Source organism: Globicephala melas, chromosome 14, assembly GCF_963455315.2.
Source record: "Globicephala melas chromosome 14, mGloMel1.2, whole genome shotgun sequence".
NCBI lineage: Eukaryota > Metazoa > Chordata > Mammalia > Artiodactyla > Delphinidae > Globicephala > Globicephala melas.
This window is the reverse complement of record NC_083327.1, coordinates 28667544-28691028: the sequence shown is the minus strand read 5'-3', so window position 1 is coordinate 28691028 and position 23485 is coordinate 28667544. Positions and strand designations below refer to the sequence as shown.

Below are 23485 nucleotides of genomic sequence, written 5' to 3'. Positions count from 1 at the left end.
TTGGTATGTATGACTGATGAGGTTTAACCTTTATAGTTTTTATTTTTATTAAGATGTTTCAAGCTTGTCAAGGCTTCACCTAGACAAATTTTTGAAGTGAACATTAAAAATATAGTATTTTCAAAGAAAAAATTATCGTATTAAGCCATAATAGTATGAAAGGGAAAAAAGTAAAAGTGTCTCATAGGTCAAACTTGATTACATGCAAAGAAAGACCAGATAGACTAACGCAGGTTAACATGATCAACAAACATAAAATACTAAAAAATTAATTATTGGATGTATACTAATAGATGAGAAACTGGTTAATTCTTGCTATTCTCATACATTTGTTTAATAACGTTTCAGTATTACATTCCCTTTAAAAACACTTGATGATTTTTTAAAATATTAGTTATTCATGATCTCAGCAATTCATAGTAATTAAGGGGAAATAGCACCACGTTTTAAGCAGCGTTTTAAGCAGACAAAAGTAAAATGCAAGAGATACAGAGGTGGTTTGCAGGACGAAAGCCCAGAGATTTTTAAAAAATGAATTATAGGGATAAGTCTTGACCATGAAAACTACCTATATTAAATGATTCAATATACTTAAGGCTTGTTGATCCCAAACAACAAATTACATAAAATTAATATATCTTGAAAGGAAATGTTGCTTCTAAGCATAAAAGAATTAGAACACATGCAATAGGCCCAATCATTATTTATTTATGTATTACCTATGGTGATAATTTATCTTTAATTCCGATTATTTCATAAATTGGTATATTTTTAACACCAGTAAATTAGTATATTTTAACACCAGTACACCATCATGTGGTGTGCAATAAGTGATATTAGTTATCCCTTTAGTCTGAAAGGCAAATATTCAAGGGAACCCCATGGCATACGTTCCTGTATGGAACATCATTCCTAAAGGTTAACAAGGATGCCTGCCCTTTCAGAGAGTGAAAACATCTAAGCTCTCCCTCCAAATAAAAAAGACGTGAGATCACTTAACTCTAACAGGAAAGGTCCAATGTGTAACTAAAGCACAGTTTACTACCTGAACAGAAATTTAGGCCAAAAGAACACAACTGTCCCATTCTTACAAAACCCTATAACCCTGTTAATATATAAGAAAAAAGACATAATCATTCAGAATATATTCCTGAGATCATAACGTTAAAGCCTCTCTATTAAACAGCTGCTATTCTCTTTTAAGTTAAAAGTTTAAATTATAAATAATAACCACTTTACCTACTACCATGAGCCACACTTTCCTTTGAGTGCTATTACACTAAGAGGCACTTCACATGCATGCTCTCATTTAATCCTCACAACAACCTGAGGTAGAAGATATTATTATTTTCGTTTTATTAGGGATAAGTAATTCACAAAAGGCACAGGACTAGGAATTGGTAGTGTCAGGGATCAAAACTGTTTGACTCCAAAGCTTATACTCTTAATTATTCTGCTCTAATCCCAAATTTTATAATAAATCATAAAACTACTACTTTTGAAGGCATACTAAAATCAAAATATATAGATTATGTGAAAATTACAGAAGAAATATAGCAAGTTCTTCTTAACAACATAAGCCACAAATAGGTATATAACGATACCTATTTCTTATAATTCTATGAGAGGGGAGAAAAATCAGGAGGCAAAAGGTTAGATATCTTTTTGCAGCTGGATTTCACCAAAGGTCACCAGGACACACAGCCAGTATAAACTGGCCCAGCACAATAATCCCAGATAAACAGGTGTTTATAATAGGGAGAGAGCAAACTCTTTTTAAATTATGGAAAACATGGAATCATCAATTGTTTTGAATAGGGTGATATGAAACCACACGTCTCATAGTTAGGAAAGGAGAGCCAATATGCATGGATTCCATGAAAGCTCGTGCAGCAGAGCTTCGAGGTCTCCTATACTATTCTATTTACCACTTTACATACTTGAAAGCACCTAGTATAGTGCTTGGTACACAGTGGTGCTCAATAAACATTAGTTTGACTCTCCTTCCTTGTTTCCTAGATAAAAAGATAGAGGGCACACTGTGCAAAAGTATAGATAAGAGCATAGCTGGAGGAGAAACTGAACAGGTTGGATGACAGTCAGCCTCAGGTAGAATCTGACAAGATGAGGTTAACAGGGCCCAAGAAATGCTTCTGTATTTCATTAAAAAAATAATTATCAACATGGAGGAAGTGTAGCTTAACAGTCACATGAGGCTTTCTAAAAAACCCTAGGAATTTGCACGACTATGAATAGTTGTTATATTTTCAATAAATAAAGTATTTATACGGCAACAAGAGAAAGATGAATGACTCCACAGGAAATAACGGACAAAAAGCATAAATAGGTAAATCACCAAACTAGAGATATAAAGGAACAGTAAACATAAAAATGTTCACTCTGGTTAGTAATAAAAATGCAAACCATTCCAACCATTAACAGCCAATTCCTTCTAATCACATTGGCAAAGAATGATGATGGCCAATGGGAACAAGGAAAATGACACTCATATATGCAGGCAGGTATGTAAATTAGTACAGTCATTTGAGAAGGCAATTTGTAAATATGTATCAAAGGCCTCAAAATGGGCAAACCCTTTGATCTAGAAATTCCACATCTAAAAAATCTACCCTATGGAAATAATCAGAGAAGTGTACAGAAGTATATGTGCAAGGGGGTTCACTGGAGTGTTGTTTATATGAGCAAAACATAGAAGCAATCTGTATGTTCAGGATGAATTAAATAGCGTATATCTTTCAATGAAGAACCAAGCAGTAATTCAAAATGACTCTGGAGAAATATACTTATTAACAAAACATACATATTTTAAGAGAGAAGTAATAAATCAATATGTATTGTATTGTGTAAAACCACTTTTGTAAAAATACATATTTTAGGTGTCAATAATTATTATCACCATGTGAAAGTTTTTTTAAATTTTGGTTACCTGTGTTTTCTAATGTTTCTACAATAACCTTGTACCTTGTATGTGTGTAATTAAAAACAAGGGTAACAAGAAAAGGAAGTTTCAATTTGTGTCCTATATCCAGCACTTACCAACCACATAACTTGAGGCAAGCCAGTAAATTCCAAGACTCAGTTTCTTCCTAAAGTTGGCATAATGATAAACTATACCTCTCCTGGCCAGTATAAGAATAAAATTAAAAGCAAAGGCACGTTGAAGTTATAAAGTACTTGATAAACATTGGTTGTTATTACTAGTTGACAGAAAGTCCAATAAAAGACAACCCTACAAAGAAGCTGGGAAAATAAAAACTGACTCTCGGATGACGTTAAGAGAAATGTGGTGGAATGCTAGCGCTCCTGCACCTGCACAGGTCATCCCGTGTGTGGCCGTGCAGCTGTTTCTGTGTCATGTTAAAGAGAAGGGCTGGCGAAGATGAAGATGATAGGACAACCTCTACTAAGCACCTGCTAAGTGTTCAGCATAGGAATTGCTTTCCATACCTTATTTCATCCATTGCGTCCTTTACTATCCTTTCTTATGGAGTAAAATATTAAAGCATCAAGAAGTCAAGTAATTTGTTAAAAGCCACACAACCAGTTAGTGGTGAAACCAAGCTTGGAACCAAGCTTAGCAGATTAGCTCCAGAGTCCACACGTTCAGCACACTTAACACTAATGAAGGGAACGTATTCCAGGCTGCAGTCACATCCTCAAGTGCTGAAAACATCAGCACCAAGAGCCACAGGCCCCTAGTACCAGGGCCAGAGAACCAAGGAAAAATCAACTTTCTCTGACTCAGTACAATGTTCCCAATAATCTAAGATGCCCAATGAGCAAACAAGTAACTATGCAAAGTAATAGCTCCCTCACTGGAAGTCAAAAATGGGACCATAACACATTCAAGGTTGTTCTGAAGGGAACTCAAATGGCCCTAGGCCTGCATGACCCATAGAAGCCAACAGCTGGGGGTCAGTACCTGCAACCACCACTAGCTGGTGTCCCCCTCTGAGGTCCCCGCTATGGGCTGAACTGGGTCCCCCCCAAATTTACATGTTCAAGTCCTAACCCTCAGTCCCTTAGAATGTGACTATACTTGGAGACAGGGCCTTTAAAGCAGTAATTAAGGTAAAATGAGGTTATATGGGTGATCTCTAACCCAATATGACTGGTGTCGTTATAAGAAGAGGAGATAGGACACATGCAGACAAAGAGGAAAGACCATGTGAGGACACAGCAAGAAGGCAGCCACCTATAGGCCAAGGAAGGAGGCTTCAGAAGAAACTAACCCTGCCTACACCTTGATCTCAGACTTCTAACTTCCAGAACCAAGAAAAAATAAATTTGTAAGTCACCCAGTCTGTGGGGCTTTGTTATGGCAGCTCCAGCAAACTATACGGCCCCCAGGGGAGGACACAGCCCAACAGGAGCAGGTCCTTGCCCTGGCTGCCCTCTGGCTATCGCTCTGCTCCATGATTGAAATCAGTCTTTTCTAGCCACAGCTGACATGGCCTGCCAGTCTCCTCCAAGCTTCTGAGGCTCACAGGCTGTTCCAGGCCCGCTGACCACCCTACCTCCAGGTTTGGGGTAACTGGTGCTTTGCTCAAAGCTGGATCACAGGTGACTCTAAGAAATGTCAGCCTCGGAGGACCCATGGGGTCTAGACAAGCTGCCTCTCTACCACTGCCCCCTTGAGCATCAGGCTCCTGGCTTTCACATATCCAATGAGTGCTCACTGTTGCTAAATCTCACCACTCTGAGAGGAAACTTCCTAGGGATATAGTTTGTTCGTTTTACAGGAGCGCTCTCCTTCCCACGTTGCATAAGTACTGCAGGGGCCCAAGCAGAGAGGGATGAGGTCCAGAGTGTGGAAGCACAGCCTGGTCATGTGCTGAAGCACCTGCCACCTCCCCGGACTCTGACTCTGAGGCCAAGCTATGTGCACCTGTGAGCCTTCCACAAAACTTCAGGTGATTATTTTCCTCAGGTGGGCTTCCACCAAACTCCCATGGGTAACCCCACCAGTCTGTCACTAACAACTGCAACTGTCTGCAACCTTTCCAATGTAGTCCTGAGCTAGATCCACCCACACAGGGAAGGGGGAATATTGCCCATCTCCATATGCTGGGGGATGTGGAGACCAAGCCCCAGACAAGACACCTGGGTACTTGGCAGTCAAATGAATGCAGGCAAAAGCCCTTAACCATCTGATCATTTCAATGCTCTGCTTAAAACTGCTGTGACAAAAGTCAAATTCCTTAAAATGGTAACCCCACCAACATTTCCAACCTTCTGTTCTACCACTTGATTTCTTGTTTCCTGGTCACAATCATACAGATCCACTCATCCACACTGAGCTATTCACCCCCTTCGGGATACTGGTACCAATCATCTTCTCTGCCCAGAACTTTCTATATCCTCTTTGCCTGATTAGCTCCTATGTATCCTGCAAGTGCCAGATGTCACCTCCTCTGGGAAGCCTTCCCTAAAACCCCCATAGGTCTGAGTTTGTTACTCTCCTACAAGCTCCAATAATACCTATACGTTCACACTCACAGCATAATTAGCACTCTATGTAATTACTTGTTTGGGGAAAGGGGAGGCAGAAGCTATTAGCTCAGCCTCATTTCCACCCCTAATTCCACCCCAAGACAGTAAGCTCTTTAAATAGGGTGACCATCCTGGGGTAGCCACAGTTTTGTCTATTTTCCCAGCGCAATTACTAATTGCACCCTCCGTTTGTTTTCTTTGGTTTCCCAGTTTGGATCATAAATGATTTGGTCACCCTGTCTATATAGGCAGGATCCACATCTATCTTGCTCTCTGTCTTGAACCCACGGACTACCATTATTCTCACAAAATCCCCAAAAGCAGAAAAAGCAAAAGTATGATGTACCTCTGTTTTAGAATGAAGAGCATGAGACTGTAATGCCAGCTTATTTGCATATATTAAATCATAATGTTTTAGTTTATATTATCAAAATGCATACCCCAAAAAAATTCTGCACTGAATATTAAAAATTCCTCTAGTGAGAACGAGGATGAAGTATCTAGTCACCCTCATGAATATAGCTGGAGACCTTGGGAACCAAACTAAAATATAATGTTTAAGTCAGTTCTTCCAGTCACATTAACACACCCCTTTTCAGCTCTTACTTTAATTTTTAGCTCCATCACTCCTCTATGAATAGAAACATAAAATGCTTGGATCAGTTACACAGTCTTGTCAAAATAACCTAACCTGCAATTATAACATCCTAAGGTGCTTTTTTAAAATGTTGCCATGAAAACTTTTTCATTAAAGAATTTCTTACAGCTCCCAGACCACTGAAAATTAAACAATCCATTTACATCTTTATAGATGACAAAAGGTAGATCTTGAGTGTTTTGCTATATAAAAATTATCTGTATGACAACAACATTATTGTATGGAAAAAATCAATGTGCTACATTTATGTGATTATTTTATTTCATTAGAAAATTCTGTATAAAAAAGTTATTAATCAGCAAATGAACATTCTTCTCTGATTAATGATTGCCTTCTAACGAATAGAAAATATACAGTTTATAGTTCTCTAATCTATGATCTAGATGTAATCCTAACTCCATTTTCAAATAGAGAAACGGTCTTCTTGTTAAATTTTAAACCATGGACTCTTCATTCATTCAGATATTTACTAAAGGCTTAATATATTTCCAGCAATCACTGAACAAGATGTGATGACAGACACGAAAGAATTAAAAATAGTCTCTGCCCTTCAAATAGCTTGTAATCTGCAAGTAAGGCATAACATCCACATTTGCATCACCCTAATAGTACAAGACATTCTGCATTTTCATCAACTGAGAGAGTTACAATTTTTTTCTCATTTTAAAATTTCTAAAATTGAGGCTGTACCTTAAATCAGTTGCTGATGTACTGAAAAGCTGATGTGTATCTTACATCTGCAAGAAGCATTAGAACTGGGGAAGCACCATAGTTCAAGTGCCTAAATAAGGAGACTAGGATTATGTGCAATCTTACATTTAATTCTTACATTGATCTAGTATTATCAGAATTAAATGAGTCCATTTTTTTCAGAAGAAAAAGCAGAGGCCCAGCAAGCTGAAATGCTTGAGGTAAAAAAAACTGGGAACTGGTGAAGCCGAGACTCAAATCCAGCTCTCTTACATTCTGCTGCATCACATCGCCCTACCAAAGGCAAGATGGATGTCGGTGAGCACAGTGGAGGAAGGTTAAGTGGAGGAGCACTGAAGGATGCAGAGAGAAAGGAGGAGGCTTTCCAGATGAAAAGTACAACACCCTGAAAGCTACAGGGGCTTCCAAGTTATACTCTTGTAAAATAAGAACTCTGTACCATCTGGAGACGCCATGTAGACATGTATTCAGTCTGCCATCTTTTAACAGGAAGCCCTTTCGGTAAGTTCTATTTTTATACCCATTTCCCTGATTGGGAAATCGAGGTTTAGAGAAATTAAGTAACTTCATGAAGGTCACACAACCAGTATGGGAGCTGGGGTGAAAACCTAGCTAGTCTATATCCAGACCCACTCTTTTCAACCAGTAAGCTATCCTGCATCTCCAGCTAGTACAGGGTTCTTATCTTACAAAAGTATAACTCAGAAGCCTCCATATCTTTGCATGTGTTGCACCTCTCATCTGGAAAGCCTATAACAAACATGCTCATTCTCTCAGACAAAATAGTTGGTTTTCCATGAAAACACAGATCTGACCGGGCTGAATAACAAAGAATTCCTCTAACCATTCACTAAGCATCTTCTCTCTCACTCATTCAACATTTAAACTGCATTTACCATACGCCAGGAATGCATATAAAGGAGTAAGATTAAAATGACTTTGTAAACCCAAATGTCTGGTTTTTTTTTTTTTAACATGACAAGTGATAAAAGCTATCACTTCTTAAAGCATACTTTTCTTTTTAAAAAGACACGTAAGGTAGAAGAAAGGACGTGGGCATGAGGTTAAGTTCCTTCAGCTGAGTTGAGCTACTCCTTAAATGACATCTTAACTGTGAATTATAGGGGTAGGGACCATGTCCCACTCACCTCTGTTGGAAGGAGCTTTGTTCCCAGAAGACTTGCTAATAAATGAATTGTTTATAAATAGTTCTTGTTTAGGGAGTTAATGCGCGTTTATCACAAATGCAGAAGTTCCAGACCTCTCCAAAAACACTTTTCCATGTCATTATAAAGGCACTCCAAGCCTTTTACAAAATATGCACATAATCCTAACCACTTCAAGATATCGAAACGAGAAAGATATCCAAATTTCAATTTCATTTAAATAATTAGTGTCACTTTAAACCTTCAGTGCAACATTGAACAAAACTGTGATGCGACAGAGTCAATGCGCGTTTGGTTTGAGGGGTCAGGGAAAGCCTCCAAAGAAATGAAGTTCACCTAAAACATCACTTAATCATACAAACGACAAAATACTAAAGAATATTCCCAAGTCAGAGACAAGAAAGTTTTCCACATTATGTTTTGTGATTTGAGACATGTTTTGAATTGCTCCATGACTTTTTGGCATGAGTCAGAAGAAGAGGAGGAGAGTGGAGTCTGTTTTCTTGGCTCAGTCAATAGGCTTGGGTGGGCTCAACAAGTGGGAGGACAAATCTCAGAAGAGTGCGGAGGAGGTAGAGGGAAAAAAAAAGGCTGTCAAATCCATCATGGTTGATATTTCACAATGACTGAAGTAGAATCCTTTCTTTATCAATCCTAATTTTCCCAATGCACAAAATCTAAGATCACATAATTTTTAAGTGTATTTTCTAATGGAGACAGTATTGCCCTCTGGTGATAGTCTACTTATTTATAGGATATACTGTAAATAGTGCTACATACTATTAGTGAAAACAACATCATCATGTTTATGTCATGAAGAAAGCACACTATAATTATATCCCATGGTTTCAATAATTGTGTATAATAGAAAAATGGACTTGCCCACGTACATCACAAAAACTTTAAGTCCCAGGAACTATCTAATGTCTTCGTTAAATATTTTTTATCCACGTACCGTCAAAAACAACAACAACTTTGGGTCTCTCTGGGGAAACTGCTAAGAACGCCACCTATAGGAACCTACCAAGCAGAGAATAGGAATCCAACATCAAGTCTGAGATAAAGATGAAGTAACTTTCCCAAGGTCAGTGAGCTAGTAAGTGACAGAGCCAGGACTGAAACCCACGCAAGTCTGACTAGAGTTCACACCTCTCATCATAGGCCATGTTGTCTCCAGAATTAGCAACACAGAATAGCTGGACTCCAGGGATTTCTACTAAGCAAAACCTCTTTCATAATTGCTCAATAATTTCCAAGATGTCAGCTATCACAGATAATTTTTCTGGAAAATATTCAGTACAACCATTTCTCTTGTGAACCTTCTAAAATCTGGTCTTGGGTTCTAGAAGGCATTTAGCACGAGGATAACTGTGCAAATATCATAATTAAACTGGTTTCAACTCCCACCTCACTAGCAATGTGACGTTGGGCAAGTATGTAACCCGTCTGTGTCTCAGTTTCCTCCTTCTGTAAAATGATGTTAACACCACCTACCTCACAGCATAGTTAGAGGGGTTTAAAGAGTCAATATAAGTATTAAGAACAGTGCTAAGAACATAAAATCAACAAGTTTTAGCTGTCGTCATTATAACACCAGAGTGAAAAACACTACAGACTTCAACTCTATCATACCTCCTCATCTGTACTCCCAAATTACTGCCACTCTATATACTAAGGCATAAGGTAAATAAAAGCCTTAGAGAAGGTGCTGTGATAACCCTGTAAAGACACCTGGAAGACATTGCTCATGACTTTCATTTTGCAGTGTCCTTTTCAATGAGAGTCTTGAGAGGGATTTCTTTCTGGTCCTAGTATAAAGAAATGAATTGTACTGATGCTCCAGAACAATTGGTTTTGATTTTTACTATTTACTCATAAATGCTTTAAATCAAGTAACTAATCAAGCTTCACATTTTACAAAAACTGCCAAGAACATTTAGAATGAAACATATTCCCCCTCTTAGTAAGTATCAAGAACCTAATGGTATGTGCATTTTTCTATAATTGCTCTTGGTTCACTGAATGGCCATTCCCTTTCTTTTTACTTTGCCAGCCAATTCACATTTAATTTTTTTTTCTTTTGAATAATCAAGGTATGAGACAAAATGTCTGGAGGAATAGGAAAGGAAATAAAAGTAAGAGTGATGATCTCATTTGGATCTTCTAGGTCTGTACGAGCAGGGTTGGCATCTGCTTCTGAGCTAAAGGCTTAGGAAGGGCAAAAACATAAGTTAAAAGTCACAGATTTGGAAGTGGTCTGCCACAAGCATGCCCTCACCCATAGGTAATCTGCTCGACGATCAATCTCAGAAAGGAATTCTCCAGGCCCCTATGCTTCACTGTCCATTCCTCACAAAACAAAACACATATAATTCCAAGTCCATAGGCAATGAAACGACAGATTCTTGACTTACTAATCAACAAGTATTTGCCGAGTGCCCACCATGTTTCAGGCATTTTTCCAGGCACTTGGAATATATTGGCAACTGGAACAGACAAAATGCCTGCCCCATTGAGCTTAACTTCTACATGAGAAGACAAACAATAACCATGGCAAATAAGCAAATTATAGGGTGTGTCAGGGAGTGATAAGTGCTATGAAAAAATCAAGCAAGCTAAATTGGATCTGGGTGAAGGAGTCATGTAAAAAAAAATTTTTTTACCAGAAACTGAAAATAGATACTATAATAATTTTGAATGGTTACGTTGGTTAGAATGATACATATGAATTTTTCAAAATAAACTTTTTGTCCTAAACTCACATTTTAAATGTTTGAAAATTTAACTCTGTTGATGTTTCTTCAGTAAAGTAAATACGTTTTCATAAAACAAAATAAATCACATCTTATCATTTGTATGAACCCTTTACTTCCCAGCCACTTCAGCAAAAACTAGGATTCCAGAAACTGTTACATAACGTTTCCTTTCTGGTCTTGCACCCACAGCCATAACTTTGGAAACTCCAAGTGCAAAGGGAAGACAGGTCATCAGTTTCAGTGTTTGTCTCACTGGCTCTCAAAAACATAACCATCCTCTCAGCCGCCATATTCTCACTTGTCCACTATGCAAAAATGCCCACTGCTGAATCTACAAATGCATACCCTAGAGGGCACAGGCTCATGCTAAAATCACCAACAATGGCAGTAAAGCCCATGACAGCCCTTAGGTGCCACAAAGACACTCCTCTGAAGGAGTCACTGCCCAAAAGTACCCTTTCCTAAAACGACCACAATTCTAAGTGCTAGCACTGCCCACTACTCCAATGCTACCATGTACTCAGGATCCCTTAGGGGTTTGAAACAATGCGTTTTTATCTTTCTTGCTCTTTGTAAAGTACCCTTCTTTTTCTAGGACTTGGGCTTGAGGCCAAGTGGACTTGGGCCAGGGGACAATCTGGTGGCAGACACTGTGGTGTATGTGGATTCAAGCTTTTGCTCTGACACTGGCCCACTGGGCGGGAACTAAGCTTGTTAAGCTTTGATTCTTTCCAGATGATCTGTGATCTCCAGAAGAGCTTGCCCGACAAGTTCTCCAGACATGCTTCAATCTTAGGGTACATCCTGGGATTTCTGATCTATGGGAGTTGTACGTGGGCTTCCAGTTCTTTGGGAGAGAAGCATAGTTATAGGTTATATGGCATCAGGTGAACTTTGGAAAGTGTTGGAGTTGGCCCTGCTATGCACTGTCTACAGCCAGCACAAAGAGCTGGCACAGCAATGTGCTGACATAAGGGGGTTAATGACTGGAAACAACAAACAAAAATGAAGCATGGGAAACTACATCAAATTTCTCAAGGAAATGCCTTCCAAATTAAAATATTTGGGGTAGTTTATGATAAGAGATCTACAAATTCGGTACAAAAATACTGGAACTATCCAATATAGGGCAGTCATATCCTATATGTGAAAAGAGTTATCAAAATAGTGTTAGGGCTTCCCTGGTGGCGCAGTGGTTGAGAGTCGGCCTGCCGATGCAGGGGACACGGGTTCGTGCCCCAGTCCAGGAAGATCCCACACGCTGTGGAGCAGCTAGGCCCGTGAGCCATGGCTGCTGAGCCTGCACATCTGGAGCCTGTGTTCCGCAATGGGAGAGGCCACAACAGTGAGATGTCCACGTACCGCAAAAAAAAAAAAAAAAAATAGTGTTATATTCTTAGAGTTATCAATTTAAGAGTGAGAACTATAAGATACTGATGAAAGAAATCAAAAACAACACAAACAGATGGAGAGATACACCTTGTTCTTGGATTGGAAGAATCAATACTGTGAAAATGACTATACTACCCAAAGCAATCTACAGATTAAATGCAATCCCTATCAAATTACCAGTGGCATTTTTCACAGAACTAGAACAAAAAATTTTACAGTTTGTATTGAAATATAAAAGACCCCAAATAGCCAAAGCAACCTTGAGAAAGAAAAATGGAGCTGGAGGAATCAGGCTCCCTGACTTCCGACTATACTACAGTGCTACAGTAATCAAGACAGTATGGTACTGGCACAAAAACAGAAATATAGATCAATGGAACAGGATAGAAAGCCCAGAGGTAAACCCACACATATATGGACACCTAATCTACGACAAAGGAAGCAAGAATACACAATGGAGAAAAGGCAGCCTCTTCAATAAGTGGTGCTGAGAAAACTGGACAGCTACATGTAGAAGAATGAAATTAGAACACTCCCTAACACCATATACAAAAATAATCTCAAAACGGATTAAAGACCTAAATATAAGCCCAGACACTATAAAACTCTTAGAGGAAAACATAGGCAGAACACTTTGACATAAATCGCAGCAAGATCTTTTTTGACCCATTCCTAGAGTAATGGAAATAAAATCAAAAATAAACAAATGGGACCTAATGAAACTTAAAAGCTTTCGTACAGCAAAGGAAACCATAAACAAGAAGAAAAGACAACCCTCAGAATGGGAGAAAATATTTGCAACTGACAAAGGATTCATCTCCAAAATATACAAACAGCTCATGCAGCTCAATATCAAAGAAACAAACAACCCAATCAAAAAATGGGCAGAAGACCTAAATAGACATTTCTCCAAAGAAGACATACAGATGGCCAAGAGGCACATGAAAAGATGCTCAACATCACTAATTATTAGAGAAATGCAAATAAAAACTATAATGAGGTATCACCTCACAGCAGTCAGAATGGCCATCATCAAAAAATCTACAAACAATAAATGCTGGAGAGGGTGTAGAGAAAAGGGAACCCTCTTATACTGTTGGTGGCAATGTACATTGATACAGCCACTATGGAGGTTCCTTAAAAAACTGAAAATAGAACTACCATATGACCCAGCAATCCCATTACTGGGCATATACCCAGAGAAAACCATAATTCAAAAAGACACATGCACCCCAATGTTCATTGCAGCACTATTTACAATAGCCAGGTCATGGAAGCAACCTAAATGTCCATCAACAGAGGAATGGATAAAGAAGACGTGCTACATATTTGCAATGGAATATTACTCAGCCATAAAAAGGAATGAAATTGGGTCATTTGAAGAGATGTGGATGGACTTAGAGACTGTCCTACAGAGTGAAGTTAAGTCAGAAAGAGAAAAACAAATATCGTATATTAATGCATATATGTGGAATCTAGAAAAACGGTATAGATGATCTTATGTGCAAAGCAGAAGTAGAGACACAGACATAGAGAATAAATGTATGGATACTAAGGGGAAAAGGTGGGGGGGTAGGAATTGGAAGATTGGGATTGACATAAATACACTATTGATACTATGCATAAAGTAGACAACTAATAAGAACCTACTGTATAGCACGGGGAGCTCTAAAATGGGACCTAAATGGGAAAGAAATCCAAAAAAGAGGGGAGGGACTTCCCTAGTGGTCCAGTGGTAAAGAATCCACCTTCCAATGCAGGAAACGCGGGTTCAGTCCCTGGTGGGGGAGCTAAGATCCCACATGCCGCGGGGCAACTAAGCCCCGTATGCCACAACTATTGAGCTCGCGCACCTCAATGAGAGAGCCTGCGTGCTGCAAACTACAGAGCCCACGCGCCCTGGAGCCCACGCGCCACAAGAGAAAGAGAACCTGCACACCACAACTAGAGAGAAGCCCAAGCACCTCAATGAAAAGATCCCACATGCCTCAACGACCCGATGCAGTCAAAAAAAAAACAAACAAAAAAGAGGGAATATACATATATATACATATGGATGATTCACTTTGCTGTACGGAGAAAACTAACACAATACTGTAAATCAACTATACTCCAATAAAAATTAATTTTAAAAAATGATGATCAATCTTCCAATGAAGAAAATTCTATATGGCTATTAAAAGCATTTTTTTCCTTCTTGTGACTATTTATTCTTCTGATAAAGAGTAGATCCAGAAGATTCCACCAAAGAAGACAGTGTTTCTTATATTTTCCCCTGAATATAAGAAATGTAGCAAGGATATATTATAGAATTTTCTGCCACCTCGCGGATTTGGAAAGTGTTATGAAATCATAAACAAATCTTAGGTTCTAACCCAACCTCACAATGTATTATTTGTGTAACCTGGGTAAATCACTTGGGCTTTCTCAGCCAACATTTACTTCTACATAAGACAGGGGTAACACAACTCTTCCACATATACTTTCACTGACACTAAATGAAATGATGAGTTTGAAAGTACTTTCTACACAATGAGGTGCAATATAAGCAAACAACCTCATCAAACTCACTCTAGTCGATGTACTCATTCTGTAGCAGATGGGGCATTTATCTCATAATACCCTGAGAAAGCTAAGAAAACTGACTTTTTCACCCAAGACAGCATTCCTCCGGATCTTATTACATAATTCTATTTTGTAAAGAAGTGAAAAAAGACAACTGGTCAAACTCAAAGTTCATTATCTCCACAGAGCAATTTTAGCCAGAATATCTGAATAAAACAAGAATGAAAACATTCTATTATTGCCTAGGCTACTCTACATAATGCCTTTTTTCTGACACCTTGAATCATTGCTTGCCTCATAGGTAACATTTTCAATTATTCAAGCACTAGTTAATATTGCTGGTGTTGGCACGATCAGTAATTACTGTCTTTAATAATCACAGGCATCTGATTCCAGCTGCTCCCATCTTTGATATAACCATGAGCAACAGCCTGGTGGACAGGAACCGACAGGGAAAGAATACAGCCGGGGGCCAAGCTGATGCTGGTGGTGTACTAGCTTTCAGTGAGCTACCAGAGTCAGAAAGACATGATGTAAAGTGAGACCACAGATTAAGAAAGAATGAATGTCCTGGGAGTTTTGCACAAAATAAAACATTTTCTGAACATGAGAATGATTTTTGAATTTAGATCTGAAGAAGCTGGCTAAATAAATCATACCTTCAACAACCTTCTTTTGAGTAATTATAAAAAGAATTCATCTGCATACTCATTCCCCTGCCAGATATGACTTTTCCCTTCCCCAGATGGCTGGGGTGAGTGTCTGTGCATATGGCAAAGGAAAAACAGCAGGAGCTCCAAGTGCGTAAAAAGAAGTGAAGGCTCACAAAACATGTATGATATGAGACACCGAAGGGACTATAAAACCAAAGAAGACCAACCAATGAACGCAAAGCCTGGGAGACCCATGTCCTGGCCCCAGCTCTGTCTCCCTTGCACAAGCCAGTTTGCTTTTCTGGGCTTCTGCCTTCTCATGTGGACAGCAGTGTGATCCAACTATAATCAGTCTGGAGAATTCTCTATAGCCTATGTGAAATTTGAAATTATCCAATGTTGAGGGTCAGCAAAAATAGGTAAAGCAATGTCCCTCAGTATCCACGGGGGATTGGTTCCAGGACCCGCTGCAGATACCAAAATACACAGATGCTGAAGTCCCATAGTCAGCCCTCTGTATCTGTGGACACAGAACCCATGGATACAGAGGCCCAGCCTTAGAAGTAAAAATCATACCACCGCATGGATCCTGTGTGAACACCACCAAGAGACCCAGTCCTTTAAGAGCTGGTTCTAGGGGAATATGGAATCCGCATCTACCATAAATCAAATATATTTTTAGAAAAAAATTAATGGGGGAATGAGAATGTGTGTGCATATGTAGGGATGCATATGTGTGTGCAGATGTGTGTAAAGGTATGCATGTATGTGTAGGTAGATGTGTGGTGTGTGTGTAGAGGGGAGCATAGACAATCCGTCTCATTCCTCTGCTTCCCTTTTTGTCTATCGTCCCTCCTCTAAATCTCTGGCACTGAGTGCTAATTTAATTTAATTTTTAACCAAGGCATGTGGGCAAGGAAGACGTGAAAAAGGTTGCATATTTATTTCCCAGGCTAGCTCAGAAGCCAGTCTGCATTAGGGAGTGATTCTCTGTAGAATGGGGACAGTAAAGGATTAGTGATGTTGGTAGACAGGAAAATAGTGGCATCAGAATCACCTGAGTTAAGGCTTTTTCAATACCTCTATGCTTTCTCCTCTCTCTCTCCTTCCTTGAGATTCTCATATGATCCTGAAAGGACAGTCTGAATGCACCCACACATACACACACACACTCATCACAACTGCAAGTTACAGCTACTGGTTTGCTGAGGTGGAATAAAAGATGAAGGATTTCACCGTTAATGTCCCTTCCTGCTCTGACACTTTAGGACTTTGCTCCTACCATTGATATACCTTCTAATTAAGGAAACATTTGAGGTGACCAGAGAACAACAGAGGTGACACCACATAACTATGTAGAAAACTGAGTGGCAAATAGATGAGGACTTCTAAAATAACGAAATATATTGTACGGTAGAGCTAATCAGGAGTTGGTTTTTCATGGAGGAAATAGGCTAAACCTTGGTGCACAGCTCTTAGAATGAGAGGGACGTAAAGCAGCATGCCAGGGGCCAGGCATGTACAGGATCAAATATATGCAGGAGGGCACGATCTAGAAAGACAGTGAGGGGGACAGTGCCAGTGCTGGGAGTAGTGCCAGGTCGGGATGACCGGGATAAATGGGGCCAGCGGACCTTGGGCTGCAAATTGCAGGGCGCCAGAACTTGGAGCGGCAACTGTGGAATCACCGCTGGCTCTAAAGCAAGAGACCGCTAGAATAAAACATGTGTCTGAGGAAGCGACTTCAGATCCTGGTGCCCAAGACGGGTCAGAGCAGAAGGTTCTAACCTGGGATCCACGAACAGACTTCAAGTACTGGACAGCCCCTGCTGTTCTCTGCCACTCTTCTTCTGAATCCACATGCATACACGCATCTTGTACAGGAAAGAGGAATGTATTACATTCTCAAAAAGGTATGTGACAACCGCTTTCTCCATCCGACCCCCATCCCACCCACACACAACACAGGAAACCTGAGAATTCTATAGTGTTTGCAAATTTTCCTTGCGGGTGGGGGAGGTGCTTCTCCTGGTTCAGGTGGAGCAAATCAGTAAAGGGTAAAACAGAACAAGAGCAGCTAGTTGGCACCATCCCAGGTGATCCCTGTGTAGCAGAGGACGCAGCAGAGGCTCCAGAGGGGAAGCGTGAGAAGGCACTTTCCCAGGCTCACTTTTTAGGGAGGTGTTGATAAAAGGGGCATTCGTGGATTACAGAAAGTTGGCTACAACAGCAGTCTTATCCTGAATTGGTTTACGATTATCACCTCATATCAAACCTCTTTTGCATTACAAAGCCAGTTTCTCAGAGCTATAGTGTCACATAAAATGTGTCTAAGTCATTCAGGAAACTAATTTAAGGAATTAGATCAAGCATGGCTAATTCTTAATGGAGATACAAACAGGCTTCCAAAAAAAGAAAGCAAAAATCATCATATTTCTTAAATCAAGTATCAAAATCCACATTTGACCACTTCCACTTATTTAGTAGGGATATTTCTCAAAATCAGTATTTTAAAAACTAGAGTCAATCCAGGTTGAAAGAATAAAACATACCTTTTTCACTATCTATTTTCTACCAAAAGCAGCGCTGACTTTTTGGGTACTTCAGTTAAATTTAGTTATTGGAACATATGAATCATAAAAGCTGTACCTTTAAAAGAGTTTTCAGGAAAAATTTATTTTTTGAAATTTCAACCTGGTAAGCAAACCTTTGAAAAAGACTTGAAAAATGTGTTTGCAAAAGTACAAAGGAAGAAGCAACACCTGAGAAAGTCTAGTGAGCTATGGGTGACACTCTAAATTCTAAGGTGTTAATTATCTCAGGTTTCCAGGAGGCTTCTGCCCTGAAATATGCTCGGTTTCTGATTGTGCAATTCACGTTTCTATTTTTGATTGTACATTCCACATCTTCTATTAAGCTTTCCCTTCTCTGAATTCCAACAACTTGTGCCTGTGCTAGGGACACTCACATTAGGTCTAGATGACAGTTATAGATATATTATAGTTATATCTTTCCTCTCTGCTGTTCTGTGAACGTATTCAGGACACGGAACACCTCTCACCCACCTTCCACGAAAATATCCAATAAAGTCTGCTGAATGAACAAGTAGAGAGAGTAGGTATGAACCTTACTGCAAACTCGTTGTGCAAAAAAATTAAAAGCTTATCTCCTTGTTTTCTACAACTCAAATTTAATTTCTATTCTATCAGTTGGGAAGCTCTGCCTTCTTGGGTTGCTCAAGCAGAGCATGGTTCTGGGATTTACATTGTGGTAAAGTTACGAGGGCTGGGCTGCCAGATGCCTCTGGTCTCCCAAGTCACCATGTAACCTTAGCTCAACTGTCATTAAATGCAATTATCATTTTCAGTCCTTGACTTACTGGGTATTGGCAACATCCAAAACGGATAAATGCTCTCTCCTTCCTGAATCTTGCTACTTCCTTGGCTTCTATGAGTCCATCCTCTCCTGGTTTTCCCCCTTCCTCTCTGGCTACACATTTTTTTGTGTGTTTTTTTGTTTTGGGGGGGGGTTGTTTTTTTGCTTCTCCCTCTCTACCTCATCATTATGTGCTGTAGTTCCATGAGCTTCAGAGTTCACTGATCTACTTTATCTCTAGACAATTCCAACAACCCCTATTAAAAATTGTATCACAGGCACAGAGTCTTCTATCATGTCCAAACATACAATAACCTCCTATTTGATATCTTAATTTGAACATCTTAAGACAGCTCAAATTTAATACTGCCATAACCACACGTAATTTCTGTAAGGCCAACTGGCCCGAAGCAGGGGAACACAATCAGATTCACAGGTTGCATCAGACCGAAACTCTCCGGACCACCCAGTTCCAGAAACTGACCTGGAGACTTTGCACCCGGCCCAGCCTTCCCGCCTTTCGAGGGGCGGGACTAACAGTCCCCCAGGATACCCGAAAAGACCACCAAATAAGGAATACCCTGCGCCGTCCCAGATTCACCACACCCCTTCCCCTTCTTCCCCTATAAAATCTTGCCCACCCCTCGCCCGGGTGCGACTTCTCTGGCCCCTTTCTCTCGGACCAGTGAACCTCGCCCGGGAGCGCTCCCTAATAAAGCTCACTTGAAGCCTTCCTCTGTTTCGCGGTGCCGTTTGTTAAGATCCGACCTTACAATTTCCTTCACCCATCCCACCCAGCCCCCAACAGTTCCTCTTCTAGAATCCCTTTCTTGATGAATTATACCAACATGCACCCAACTGCATGGAATGCCACCACCATGCAGTTGTATGGATTAGTGTCACCATCCATGCAAATGGTACCTCCACTCACACAGCTGTATGGAACGGCACCACCACCCCCACAGATGTAGGATTCACAGGGTTCTCTCTCCCTCATTCTCAATATCCAATCGAGCACCGAGATCTGAACATTTTACCTCTTAGCCCTTAAATGGTCTTCCCTCTTTCTCCCCACCTTCTTAGGCCAAGCTACTACCATCACCTCTGATCTGAAACAGAGCAATAGACAGCAACACCTTCCTACACTGATGAGTGCCTTCCTTCAATCAGAAGCCACTGTTAGCCTTCCAGGTCTGGTCACCCTTTGACTAAAACCCTTCCTTGGGAGTTTCCCACTGTTTTTAGGACAAAGATCCAGGTGTGGTCCTGCCCTACCCACGCTCCAGCATCATCTCCCCCCACACTCTCCCTGGCTCTCAGCACCCCACTGTACCTTGTTGTCACCACTGTTTTCCCCCAGCGCTGCGCTGGGCCTCTTTATATGAATTTTTTCCTCCTTTATTTGAAGCATTCTCCGCCCTCTGGCTTTCACCTCATTAACTCATCACATCCTTCAGACCCCCAACCCCACTTTCTCAGGGAAGTCTTCTGCACCACCACCTCAAAGCAAGTCAAACCCTTTTTACACTTTCATAACACCATGAACCTCCTATTCTCAGCATTTATTTCAATTGTAATTTTACCCATATTTGTGAAATCATTTGATGAGTGCCCATCACTTCCACTGGAGTGTCAGCTCCAAGACGACAGAGCTCTGATCTGTTTTCCTCACCACTGAATCATCAGCACTTGGCACAGAGCCTGGCATCTAACAGATGCCCCATAACTATGTGCCGAATGAGCATTCTTGACAGCACAGAATAATATTAATGAGAAAACTGGCGATGCTCTTATACGCAAAAACACCAATGGCAGCATATTGAAGAAACAACAACAACACAGGATCTTTTATAGCTTTCATCCTGAAATGAGAGCATAAGGGTCACACAGACCCACCAGGTGTGGCCCGTGAATCACAGCTGTCCTTCAGCATTAGACACTGAATACTGGAAAACATAGGTTGTAGTCAAAATAAAAGTGCCTACATTCTCATTACCCACACACCCAGGAAGAGGTGATAATGGGAAGAAAGACCTGCTCTCCCCAATAATAAGGGAGGAACTTTAGCTCCCAGGCCCTCCAGCCTCTGCTTAAGAATAATCATATAGTAGATAGCAAAACTTTACTGAGTGCCTACTTCCTGCTGGACAAGGTAACTTATATACATTATCGGGCTTGATCCACATAATTATACTGCAGAGTAGGTATAACTGTCTCCAGAATACAAAGGAGGATACTCAGGTTCAAAGAGATAAATAACTTTCCAAACAACTAGTAAACAAAAGAACCAGGATTCAACCTTAGGGCTCTCTTTCTCTAAAGGCATCCCACTGATGCACCCCACTGCCGCTGCTACACAAAGCAAGAAAGGCAGCTACAAGCAGCCAAAGCCCCACTGGCTGTGGAGGAGGTAAGTGGCTGGTGGACACTGTAGTCCAAAGATAGCTTTAATATCACTTGTCATCGAAAAGGGCCAGAGCAGGCAAAAGCAGTAACAACAGCACGGAGAAGGTTGGATGTGACATCTGTGGCACAGGAGAAGCACCTGAGAAGGCTGGATCCCAGAAGAAAAGGTCTCCACTATGGGACCCAGCCCTGCCCAGTACCCTCCAGCAAGGAACAACAGCGTGAACACAGAACACAGAACAGTGAAATAGAGCCGAGGTCTGCTCCAGATGCTGGAGTGCCTTAGCCAGAAATGTGTTGTTTTGTTTCCACTGTGGAATTTATCCTGGAACTTTCCTTCACTACACTGGTGGCCAAAGAAACCCTTGATTAAATAAAAACAAAAATTAAAAACCTTGGTATAAAGCAAGTTTGGAAGTGTTGTTATTTTGAGAATACTCAACATAGGAAAATATAAGAGAGATAAATTACTGGATTCCTTTAAATAGCCAACTCCCAGAAGCTTTAAAGATTTTTTCATTGTTGTTTTATTAAATCTCGCATTACTTGACAAAGAGGCTTAGAAATTAGATATACATAATACTAGAGGTTATAGAGAAACCTTTCAGTACCTCCTGAAAGCCTGTTTATTTACAGAGCCTGAGAAAGGGAGATGGTTCACATTGGGAAGAATTAGAAGGCAGGTGGGGAAATGCTTTTTGTTTGTTTGTTTCTTTCTTTTGTTTTAATTTTATTTTATTTTATTTTTTATTGGAGTATAATTGCTTTACAATGGTGTGTTAGTTTCTGCTTTATAACAAAGTGAATCAGTTATACATATACATATGTTCCCATATCTCTTCCCTCTTGCGTCTCCCTCCCTCCCACCCTCCCTATCCCACACCTCCAGGTGGTCACAAAGCACCGAGCTGATCTCCCTGTGCTATGATAGCTAGTGGGAAGCAGCTGCATAGCACAGGGAAATGCTTTTTGAGACTAATTTAGCCACGGGTCTTAGAGTCACAGGGGTTTTTAGAAAGAAGAGTAAGATAAAGAAAGCCAAGTTTCTAAAGAGATTAGTCTGCAGCAGTCCACAGGAAGGGATGGAAGAAAAAAGAAAGTGGCACAGAGACACCAGTAAAGAAGCTACAGCGCTAAGGACGTGAATCAGAAAAGCAGCCAGGAGAACAGAGGGGAGAGGAGGGCATGCGAGATGCTGGGAAGGAGAAACTGAGAGGCCTGGGGACTGAATACTGAGATGACAGCCTAGTTAGCTGCAGGTAAGGTCAGACACACACGAATAGGGTAATATTTTACATTTACACAAACATGCAGCTCCTTTAACCCACACTTCCTGAGCACTGGTGGTACCAAGTCAGAGAAGACCAAGATTCAAATGTCTACAAAAGGCACATTGATTGATACAGAAGATCAGAGGTTACCTAGGATGGAGTGGGAGTGGGAATAAACTTTGGGGATTGATACAAATGTTCTAAAAGTGGATTGAGGTGATGGCTGCACAACTCTATAAACATAGACTAAAAATTATTAAGCTGTGCACTTACAATGGGTGAACTTTATGGTCTGTAAATTCACCCTCAGTAAAGCTGTTCTTTTTTTTTTTTTTTTTGGAACAGATAAAGGTTTATTGCAGGGCCATGCAAGGAGACAGTGGCTCATGCCTTAAAAAGCCCAAACTCCCCGAAAGCTTTCAGCAAATCCCATATATAGGAAAGATGAGGGAGGGGCGCGGTTAGTTGTTGCAAAATTTTTGGTTTCAGATCCTTTGTTCTTGAGGTCAGGTAATGATGTTCCTGTAAATCTCCACCAAAACAAATGTTATTCTCTGCTCTGACAGGAAAGCGCAAGGTCCCAAGGCACAACTTTCACCCTCAGAGGTCCAGGTCCTTCCTCATAAGAAGGGAGCCCCCGCTCAGGCCAGCTACCCTGTCCGTGAGCATTCATCCAGCACTCAGGCTGGGTCCTCCCGCCAGTGCCCAGGCCCAGATGAAGAGGCAGATCTTAGCTGGCAGTGCCTTCAGGGTCAGGTCCCCAGACCCTACCCAGAAGTCGTCACTGAGGGAGTAAGGCACCCAGGATCCAGCTGGCCCTCAGGCCACCCAAACACGGGGGTGGGGGGGTATGCCGGGTCCTGCAGACTGCAACCCGTGCAGACTGCTACTGCCACTAGGTCGCAGAGGCAGGGACAGGGGAGAGGTTCGCATTGCCCAAAAGCCTGGGCCCACTCAGTGGGTGGCCATGGCGAAGGCTCTGGAACTCTGCAGGACACAGCCCCCAGCCTTCTCCCCA

At 40.7% G+C, this 23485-nt stretch overlaps 1 protein-coding gene across 7 annotated transcripts in view; it reads right to left on the bottom strand.

Moving 5' to 3' along the window:
- The window catches only part of KLHL32 (kelch like family member 32), a 230157-nt gene that overhangs the window by 193222 nt on the left and 13450 nt on the right, over nt 1-23485 (bottom strand). Inside the window, exon 2 of one of the 7 annotated variants that reach the window (XM_060283356.1) lies at nt 17204-17289. The exons of the other annotated variants lie outside the window; for them this stretch is intronic. The gene's annotated coding sequence lies outside the window, so the exon portion shown is untranslated. The remainder of the gene's footprint in view (nt 1-17203; nt 17290-23485) is intronic. 7 annotated transcript variants of the gene reach the window in all.